The sequence below is a fragment of the Myotis brandtii genome, unplaced genomic scaffold (assembly GCF_000412655.1).
Source record: "Myotis brandtii unplaced genomic scaffold, ASM41265v1 scaffold185, whole genome shotgun sequence".
NCBI lineage: Eukaryota > Metazoa > Chordata > Mammalia > Chiroptera > Vespertilionidae > Myotis > Myotis brandtii.
The window spans coordinates 5,377,951-5,389,002 of NW_005356870.1; the positions used below are offsets into that span (position 1 = coordinate 5,377,951).

General features: G+C 40.9%; 1 long non-coding RNA gene across 2 annotated transcripts in view; it reads right to left on the reverse strand.

Moving 5' to 3' along the window:
* Window positions 1–3,215: 3,215 nt before the first annotated feature.
* Window positions 3,216–11,052, reverse strand: part of LOC106725730 — a 14,986-nt gene continuing 7,149 nt past the window's right edge. For both annotated transcript variants that reach the window (XR_001361658.1, XR_001361659.1), the window contains exons 4-5: window positions 9,785–9,887; window positions 3,216–3,459 (exon numbers count right to left, since the gene is read on the reverse strand). This is a non-coding gene — a long non-coding RNA (uncharacterized LOC106725730). The remainder of the gene's footprint in view (window positions 3,460–9,784; window positions 9,888–11,052) is intronic.

Sequence of the window (11,052 nt, forward strand, 5' to 3'; positions counted from 1 at the left end):
TGTCCGGTTCTCCGGCATTTATTCCCTCCTGCCACAATGCAGGGCCACTGGAATGACTGTGGCCCAGGCGTATTCCCTCGCCCCTCACTTCACCGTTCTGTTCCACCCATTCTCACAGCTCAGCTGAAATCACTGAGGACACCAGAGCAGTGAAGCAACAGGATACCCAAGCTTCCCTAAGATAGAAGCTATCACAGAGACACTCAACCAGCTGCTCCACTGTCGACTTGCAGAGCAGTCACATCTCAGTGTCTTTTTTTTCTTTAATTTCAGATAGGAAAATAGAATGCATAAGATAGGTTACACCCCTTCGTTTAAAAATAATGGCTAGCATTATATATCCATCATTCATAATGGAACTCATCTTGAATGACAAAACGGCCTACATCTGCACAAAACAGTTCATTTGATTTCTTTCTGTCCTTGGTTTGTCGCCCACTTTCAGTATGCCTAACAACCCAGAACAATGTGAACTCTAAATCAAATCACTGTAAGCACTGGTGAGTTCAAATGACACCAGGCATAAGTGCTATATAAGGACCACAATTGGCCCTGGCAGGGTGGCTCTGTTGATTAGAGCATCGTCCCCTACACCAAAAGGTTGTGGGTTTGATCACAGATTGGGTACATAGAGGAGGCAGCCAATCAACATTCATCTTTCTCTCTCTCCCTTCCTCTCTCTCTCTAAAACATATCCTCAAGTGAGGATTTAAAAAAAAAGAGCCACACTGGTTGCCTAGATAGCAAATATTTATTTTAATCCAACTAAGTTAAACAGGAATATATGAAAATCATAAAAGGGTAAACCAAATGCCACAATCTTGTTATCATTTTTGTCAGTCATTAAAATGGATAAAAACCACTGCCCCTTCTGAGTTCTCAGGGATTCATTCTCATGGCCTCAATACCTGGAGCTCTTTCCATGAGCAAATGTACTTCTAATTTTAACAGAATCATTAATTAAAGCTCCATTTTCCACCAAGCCACCTAAGAGGTTTTAAAAAAGAAATAGTCCTTGATTCCACCTTTTTCACACTTCACATTCACTTCATCAGGAAATCCTGGGCTCTACCACATTCCCAGGCCTTCTCAGCACCTCCGTGGCCCAGTGAGGCCTCTGGATACTTGCAGCAGTCTCCTAACTGGTCTCCTTGCTTCTGCCCTTGACCCCTGCAAGCTGTTTCTAAGGCAGCATGGGACAGGTTGTGTATTTCTTCTAGTCCAAAGCTTCCAGGGTCTCGCATCTGACTCTGAGGAAGGCCCAAATCCTTACAACCGCCCCCAAATGCTGCAAGATTCACCCCATGCCTTTCCAGACCTCAACTTCTTTCCTCTACCTGCCCGCCACTACATTTTAGCCTCCCTGGCTTCCTTGCTGCTTTTGACACGCAGCAGGCAGACCTGTCACCTTGGCTGGTGCCTCTGCCCCAAGCAATCTAATCCCAGAGTCCTCCGCACATTGTCTCACCTCTTTCAAGTCTTTGCTCCAATGTCACCTTCTCACCCTATTTAAAAATGCTGCAAGTACCCCCCTCCCCCAATGCTCTCATTCCCCCCTTACCCAGCAGTCCCTCCCCCTAGTACTTACACCTTCTAACCCTCAAAATATTCGACTTACTATGTTCACTCTCTTCCTCTCCTCACTAGAAAGTACACTCTACAAAGGGAGGGACTTTTGTCTGTTATTTTTCACTGTGTCTAAAACAGTGTTTGGCACATAGAAGGCCCATAATAATTATTTGTTGAAAATGTGAATAAATGTAGGTGGCTAATCCTTGTTTTGCAAACCAAAAACTAGTGTGATTGCTAAGCATGGATCTCCAAATTGTTGAATTTCTGATCTGCATGCTGGGTTTTCTATGTGACTACTGAAGTGTTAGCCAATCCCTGAGACAACGCTCATTGGCCTCCTTCTGCAATTAGAAGTTATGAGGAGAAGAACAGACCAGAGCTGGGCAAATGTATGAAAAAGAAGAAATAAGGAGCTAACTAGGAAAGGAAGTTTAACTTCAAGAATAATTGAAGAAATATATAGCAAAGCACTAAGACCATTTTTTAAACTATTAAGTTAGCAAAGGTTTTTTTAAAAATTATAATATTCAGGGCTGGCAAAAGGACAAAGAAAAACTACTTTTAGACACTGCCCTTTAGAAATTGGAGCCCTTTTAGAAACTTATTTGGTGAGTGTGTCAAAAGCTTTAAAATAGTCAGGAATTAATTTGTGCAATTTTACCCTAAATGTGGAAAAAGCTTTATGGGCAAAGATTTTGTTACAACTGCATTTATAAAAGCAAAATTTGGAAGCAACGTAAATGATCCATTATAAGAAGATGATTAAGCAAACTATACATGGCTCATCAACTCGATTCCATTTTTAATGACTCATTAATAACTTAACAATGTGGAAAAGACTGAATGTGATGCTGTGTAACCCCCGCATCCCACCAGAGCAGGGAAGAAAGATGGGGGAAGAGGTTAGTTGAATACAAACAGGGGTGGGCCCAGGACAGAGCCGTGCTCCTGGATTCCAGGTTGTTTGATGCCATCCACCTTATCCCAGATCATCAGACTGACCACATATCTTCTCTCTCCTGCGTCTGAGAACAATAGTTCCAATGCCCAGAAACATTATGTTTCCCAACTCTTATTCACTATTTCTCCTCAGAGCTGAGGAGCCCTACACATGTAGGCACCCAGTGACCTGCCCTGAGACCCTGCTGTTGCCGAGGGACATGTATGAATGAGGGACATGTATGAATGAGGCCCCAGAGTGACCTCCCTCCAAATAATTAAAAAGTAAATACAAACAGAAATGAAAGAATGGAAGTGTTAGACAACAAATGTATTTGTAGAAAAGTAAACCTGAATCCTATAAAAAATTGAATCAAAATCAGGCCTACGTGGGCACATAATGGTATATTTTGATGGGTATAATTTGGTCCTCTGGATTGTTTTATAATAGGAATCTGCCAAAAATGAGTTCAGTCACAGGTTATTTTAAATACGCTCCAAAGTGCCACTACCACTACAAATTTATACTACCTTTGATACATCCAATTCCATGGCAGTAAAATAATTGGACCCACTCTGAGGAGTTTGAGCAGAATAGATCACGAATCAGATAAACTTCATATGTGAACGTGGGAATGGGAGCTCATTATCACACCAGGTAGCATAATGGGCCTTAGAACCTTGTCTGTTGTTGTTTACTCACCTCTATGGATATATCTCCTTTCACTTCAGAAGGATCTGTTGAATATTATGCTCGGTCTTCAACTGTTTTTGAAGTGCCTTGTGGAGACAGCTGAGACTGGGTGCTTGGCCGCTTTTCAGAAGAGAGTTTTTAGGGTCAGTACCTCCAAAGTTCTTACCTGGTCCCCCAGCAATTCTCTAACACCAACTGGGTGTCCCACAGTTCAGTCCAATTCTGACACGAACCACCAGGAGTAAGCATTAGATCTGTAAGTGAAGGAACAAATAGTCTCACAAGATTGTCCCCACTTCAGATGCCAGAAACATTACATGTAGGTGGGGCCCCGAGCCACCCGCACTTCTGCCGGCTGACTACAAATTCTGGTTTCTATACAAACATCAAATCATTCTGCTGCACATCTGAAGCTAATATAATGTTTTATGTCAATTATATCTCAAATTTTTTTAAAGTCCAAAAATTTGGGAGTTTCTAAGACCCTCCCTCAAGTTTAATAATTTGTTAGAACAACTCACAGAACCCAGCAAAGAGCTGTACAATAGATCCTCCTTATCCCCGGTTTTGCTTTCTGCTATTTCATTTACCCCTGGTCAATTTTCATCTGAAAATATTAAATGGAAAATTCCAGAAATAATTCCTAAGTTTTAAATCGAAAGCCACTCAGCTCTGTCCCACCTGGGACATGACTCATCCCTTTGTTTAGGTTCTCTACAATGTAGACACTCCCTACCTGCTGGTTACCTAATAGCCAACCGGATTATCAGATCAACTGTCATAATATCAAAGTGCTTATGTCCAACTCACACTTATTTTACTTAATAAGGGCCCAAAGTGCAAGACTAGTGATGCTGATGATTCAGATATGCCATGGAGAAGCCATAAAGTGTTTCTTTTAAGTGAAAATGTACCTATGTACAGGAAAAAAACATAGTATACTAGTATATAGGGTTCGGTACTATTCAGTTTCAGGCATCCACTGTGGACATTGGAACATACCCTTCTTGGATAAGGGGGACTACTGTATTTATAACTACAGTGTTCACTTAAAGGACACAAGACAAATGAAAGAGATGCACAAGGCAAGGTAAGGGGGCAGGCGGGGTGGGGGCAGGGCCCAGAACTTCTAAGCCCTCAGATGCTCCACCCTTCCAGAACCCCGATGAGTTCATCAGCCGGAAGCTCCTCAGAACCTCATTGTTCAAGTCTTTATCGAGGGCTCATTACTTAGGCACAGAAGATGGATTGAACTCAATCTCCAGCCCCTCTGCTCTCCCTGGAGGTTGGCGTTGAGGCTGAAAGCTCTCACCCTCCAACCTCCTGCCTGGTATTTCTGCTGTGACCAATCCCTCCCTTGAAATTATCTAAGGGTTCACCACGAGTCACCTCATTACTCTACACTCAGATTGAGCCAGAAAGGAGCTCGTTATGAAGAACAAAAGATACTCGTATCACTCAGAAAATTCCAAGGGTTTTTGAAGTTCTGTGCCAGGAACCTGGGACAAAGACCAAATATATTTTTTATTATATCACAATTCTGAAATGTTTTCTGGGTAAAATCCCTTTACTTCAGTTTTCTGAAATGTAGCCTGAAGTACTGAGTTTAACTTCTTTGACAACCATCACCCAGGTTTTTACGATTCTGAAGCTAATACATGTTTGACACAGTTCTTTGTGCAAAGCATGCACCTCAATATGTGTGCACTTAGTGTACTTCTCAATTAATAATCAATAATGCTGGTATGTGCTACTTGGGCCAGAACACAGCTGGTGTTAGTGGGAGAGCATGGCCAGGACCCCAGGAGACTGAGGGCTCTGGGAGAGTTAGATCAATTAGATTAAGTGCAGGAGTTGACTCTTCTCAAACTAGTTGTGTTCATTCAGATTCTTCCGGTATCAAGAGATAGAAACCTGACTCAGATTTGTTTAAAGGAGATTTATTTTTTTAAAAAAATTTATACTAATAAAAGGGTAATATGCTAATTAGACTGGGAGACCTTCCGGACAAAGCCATGGTGGGCAGGGTGGGCAAACCTGTTAACAACCTGCATTTTTAGGCAAGGTGGCATCTATACTAATAAAAACGTAATATGCTAATTAGACTGAACATCTTCCAGACGACCTTCCAGACGTCCTTCCGGACAAAGCCATGGTGGCAGGACTGAGGCAGAGGGGGTTAGAGGCAATCAGGCAGGCAGGGGAGAGAAATTAGGAGGATCAGGCTGGCAGGGGAGAGCAGTTAGGGGGATCAGGCTGGCAGGGGAGAGCAGTAGGGAGCCAGCAGTCCCAGATTGCAAAAGGGATAGGATGAGGCCTAAACCGGCAGTCGGATATCTCCCGAGGGGTCCCAGATTGGAGAGGGTGCAGGCCGAGCTGAGGAGCACCCCTCTGCCCTGTGCACGAATTTTGTGCACCGGGCCACTAGTATAAAATAAAAGCGTAATATGCTAATTAGACTGAACGTACTTCTGGATGAAGCCAGGGCTGAGAGGGAAGCCTGGGTCCCAGGTGCCAGAGGGAAGCTGGTGCTGGCAACCGGGGGTAGGAAGGCCTACTCTTGCACGATTTTCGTGCATCGGGCCTCTAGTGTATATATAAAAGCCTAGTCTGCAAATTGTCCCCTCAGGAGTTTGGCCAGGAGACCGGCAGCTCGATCGCTCACTATGACATGCACTGGCCACCAGGGGGCAGCATGGAACATAGGAAGGCCCCAGCCAGCAGCTGGAAGGCCCCAATCAGCCCTGATTGCTGGCCAGGCCTAGGGACCCTACCCATGCATGAATTTCATGCACCAGGCCTCTGGTATATATATAACATAAGTGTAGCTCACGGAATAAAAGAGGTCTTTGTTCATCCATGATCAGAAAGGCGGGAAACAAGAAACTCTGGGACTCCAGACATAGAAACCGTGACTCAATACCATTAGGTCTTTGTCACTTAGTCTCTCAGTGTCTGTCCTCATCTCTCTCAGCTCCTATTCTCGCAAATATTGTTTCTTCTTTGTATGTTACCTTTCTTCTCTCTTAGCCAATCAGCTTCTTCCATGAAACTGTAGCAATAGCTTTGGGACTACAAGGAAAAGAGTCTTCCCACCTAAGACTTCAGTTAGAAATATTCAAGATTTGGGCTTATGTTCATACTCTTTGAGAAGCAGGAGAGGCAAAAGAAAATATTGCACCAATTTACATTCATTACATAATGTAGAGCCAGCCACTCTTAGGAATACTTAGTAGCCCCAACCCCAAACTGGGGAATCAGGCATGCTCAGCAGTAAGAGATGAGTTGTGGTCAAGGCCAAGTAGAGGTCAAGAAAGAGAGCCAATAGTGCCATGGGAGAAAACCAAGGAAACCCTCCATAGAGTGAGTCAGCCTGGGACACTGCTGGGAGCATAGTTGAGGGTACATACAGAGGTTGCATTCAAGGAACAGCTGGAATTCCTTCAGAGCTCCTCCTGTGAAAGCCACAGGATGGTGTCAACTTAAGATTCCCTCAGAAATGCCTTCACTGAGCTATGATTTAATGCAGTGCTCTCAGCTTTTATCAAGAATTCAGACAAGAAATGGCATTTAAGAAACATTTTGTGGTCTTCAGAAAATCCACAACAGAATACATTGTTCTTACCTCTTATGTAATGAGCATAATATTCTGCCCACAATTTAGAGCCAGAGAAATATCTGTCTCTCCAGGCATATGTGCTGCTGATTTTTATCAGACAATATGAACTATACAGCGTGTTTCCCTTTTTGCACTGGCCCCTGCAAACCATAAGTTAAATTTGGTGCTTCATTCTTCCAATATCACCCTAGGTTCTTGGATGCCTTCTAATAAGTTCTGATTTTCCTTTCTGTCTTGACCCACCTTGGTGGCATTTTTTCTAACTTTTTAATTGGGAAGTAGAGTACACATACAAAGACACACAGCACAATGATGACCTCAAGATAAATACCCATATAACCACTACCCAGGTCAATAAACAAGAATTTCCAGCATCCCAAAGTCCTTTCTGTCTTCTTCCCAAAAACCATGCATCCCCTTTCTCCACCATTCCTTCCTTAATTTTCTGACTGCTTTGCTTCTCTGTATATTCCTATTTCTTAACACTATAAGTTTAGTTTTTTTCTTTTAACTTCACATAACTATAATCACTCAATGTGTATTCTTTTGTGACTGGCTAATTCCACACAATATTACATTTGAGTATATATACAATCCCTTATTGTTTATCTTTTCTGTTCATTTTTTTCATATCTGTATAGTATGCCATTACATGGCTAAATCACAACTCTTGCTACTGATAGACATTATCTGTTTATTTCATTTTCTTGAATTACTAAGGTCACTGAGTACGCCCATGTTTATGGGTCATTTGGAGTCTTCTCGTTGAACCATCGTTTTTAATTCATCTTCCTGAACCAAGGAAGTGGATTCTCCCCTAGAGCCTCCAGACGGAACACAGCCCTGCCAACACTTTGACGTTAGCCAGTGAGACCAATTTTAAAGATAATAAATTTATGCTGTTTTAAGCTACTAAGTGTGTGGTAATTTGTTAGAGTAGCAACAGGACATTAATACACAAGGAAAGGGAAGAAGGCTGCTTAGATACTTAAAATAGCTTATATTTTTAAAATGTAAAGATATATTTGCATTATTAACACATTACAGCATTGTCCATTTTCCAAATTTAATATCCCATCATTTAAAGTAAAAAATGATTTCTAAAACTGAGGTATAATTTATGTACAGTGATATGTACAGATCTTAAGTGTATAGTTCGAAGAGTTCTGACAGATGCCGACATCTGTGTAAACAACACCCAACTCAAGATATAGAATATTTCCACTCCTCCAGAAATTCCTCATGTCCCTTCCTAGTCATTCCCCAACCCCTCCTTGCCTCCACCACCCAGGCAGCCACTGATCTAATTTCTATTCCCATAGATTAGTTTTCTCTCTTCTAGAACTTCAAATAAAAGAAACACACAATATCTACTTTCCTGTGTTTGATGAGAATGCTCACTTTGAAGTTAAAGACTCCAGTGCAAATTCTGGTTCTTCCACTTACCAACTCTGTGAACTTGACAAAGTGCCAGGCTTTCAGAGGCTGTTTCCATTGAGAACATAGACTTCCCACCTCAGAGCTGCTATGATGACCAGAGAGCATATGATAAAACGGTATGTCGTTTCTCAAATGGCATATGCTTGTTTCCAACTCAAAACAAAAATTGGATGCTAACCATCTTTGGGTAATGGTATAATAAGTGACTTTTTAAAATACATACATATATATTTATCTATCTCAAATTTGTATTACCATATATTCCTTTTAAATTTAAAAAAATCATTTTAAAATAAATTAGCACAGGAATATTAATGAACTATTTTATATCACAACCCTTTCTTTATTAGATTTTTGTTTTAATGTTCTGTTTCAATGAATAATCATAATCTTCAAATATGTACTTGTGCAAATCATATCAATTATGATGTCACACTTCTAACTTGACCATCCTGTCATCAGCTAGCCCAAAATGTTCCTGTCCTGGTAGCAGGATTTTACAGCCTCCATCTCTCTACCACTTAGAACTGTTTTATTTTTAATTTTTTATGTATTGATTTTAGAAAGAAAGAGAGAGAGAGAGAGAGAGAGAGAGAGATTTGTTGTTTCACTTATTTATGCATTCATTCATTGATTCTTATTTTTATGTACCCTGACCGAGGATTAAACCCATAACCTTGGTGTATGGGAACAATACTATAACCAACTGAGCTACCCAGCCAGGGCAACTGAGAACTGTTTTTTAGAATTGGATACTAATTGCACTTCTACAAAAATGAGTTAGCTTCCATAAACTACACAAATAACTGATTGTTAATGATACCAATCAAATGTCGACTATTTTACTAGAACTTTACCCTTCATAATTTACAAAGTGCTATTATAGACCATCCATAATGACAGAGGACTACCACGTGATAGAATCGTCAGTAGCTACAACCAGTGGGCGTATGTTTAATATTATGAACCAAGATGGAATGACTTCCTACAACTGGTCTATGCAACCATTCCCATTGCCTCTGTGACGAGAGGAAAAAAGCAAGAAATAGAGAGATAAAGACATTGCCAGGAAATTTAATAGGGAGCAGTAGTTGGTATTCACAGAAATTACCCCATAGAACAAACCTCTATGTCGGAATTGCACAGGTTGGTGCAGTAGTGAACTTAAATAGGAGCAATACAATAATAGTTTGCATTTATTGAGTGGTTACTACTTGCTAGGCACTATATTAAGTAACTTTATAAACATTAATTCTTCCATTTCTCACTACCACCCTCTGAGATCAGGGCTATTGCGCCCCATTTAACAGAAGGCCACTTACTTGGCAGCACCACATGGCCTCAGAGCCATGCTCTCGATCGTTACACCGTGCTCACTCCCTAATGATGGCTGGAAAACGACTGCATTTCAAGCTTGAATTGTAAGCAATTACAGTAGAAAAGACTCAACATTCTCATGAAGCCGTGTGTGAAAAAGACGTGATTATTCAAACACATCCCTGTGGAGAATGCGTAATTACCTGGGATACTCAAGAAGATCAAAATATACAAACTCAGGACAACGAAAGAAGCAGCTGCAGACAGGATGAAGAGGCAGTCGGTCTTAGAAGTAACCCCAATGCCCTGTGGGAAAGTAGTGTAGTTACTACCAGAAGTCATGTTATTCTCTCTACTTAAATTAAGAATTTAGCAAATAATATGTAGTTCATTCCATAGTCCAAGTTTTGTTCCTCTCAGGTCATCCCTTCTGCTATCGTTTTAAAGTCCCAAATAAAGGATTGACTTCCAAGGCTTATTGGAGTCCAGTATCAGAACCAGGTGAACTGAGCTCACTTAAAGAAGTACACCCTGACAAAGTTTATTTCCACCTGAGTGTGCAGCTGTGGGTCACTTTTGCACCATATCTCTTTGATCCCCACAACAGGAGAACAACAGGACAGATACTATTATCCGCATTTCATAAGGAAGAAATAAAGTGGCCCAGAGATGTGAAGGGATGTACCAAACACCAGCCAGCAAGTCCGAAACCTGCGACTAGAATCTCGGCTTCTCCATTTCTTCTCTAATCCTGACCCATTTTAGTGACAACTTTCCAGATGTATTAATAAACCAAAAAACTGGCCGATTTGGCCTACCCGCTGGGAAGGTATCAGTGAGTGGTGAAATGCTCTGAAAGTGGACTGAGATAAGAAGGTAGAGCTTCTAGAATAAACTTAGAAAATGAAATAGTCATGTAACAACAAATGCCATGTTTTTAGCACTTAGAATGTACAAGAAAGTTTGCAAAGTGATATATATAGGATGTCCCCCAAAAATGTGTACACACTTTGAATAATTATAAAGATAGTATTTATTAAAATACATTTTATTTTCAAAATTAAGCTATCAGCTATTAAGATGTGTATATATTTTGGGGGAATATATATATACATATACATATATATGCATATATATACATATATCTATAATAATAAAAGCGTAATATGCTAATTAGACTGGACATCCTTCCAGACGTCCTTCCTTCCAGACAAAGCTGCAGATAAGTGAAATAAGCCAGTCATAGAAATATAAATACCACATGATCTCACTCATTTGTGGAATATAGAGAACAACATAGACTGATGAACAGGGACAGATCCAAAGACAGAGAAACAGCAATCAGACTATTAATCCCAAGAGGGAAAGTGGGGGAGGGTGGGGGTAAGGGGAAGAGATCAACCAAAGGACTTGTATGCATGCATATAAGCCAAACCAATGGACATGGACAACAGGGGGATGAGAGCATGAG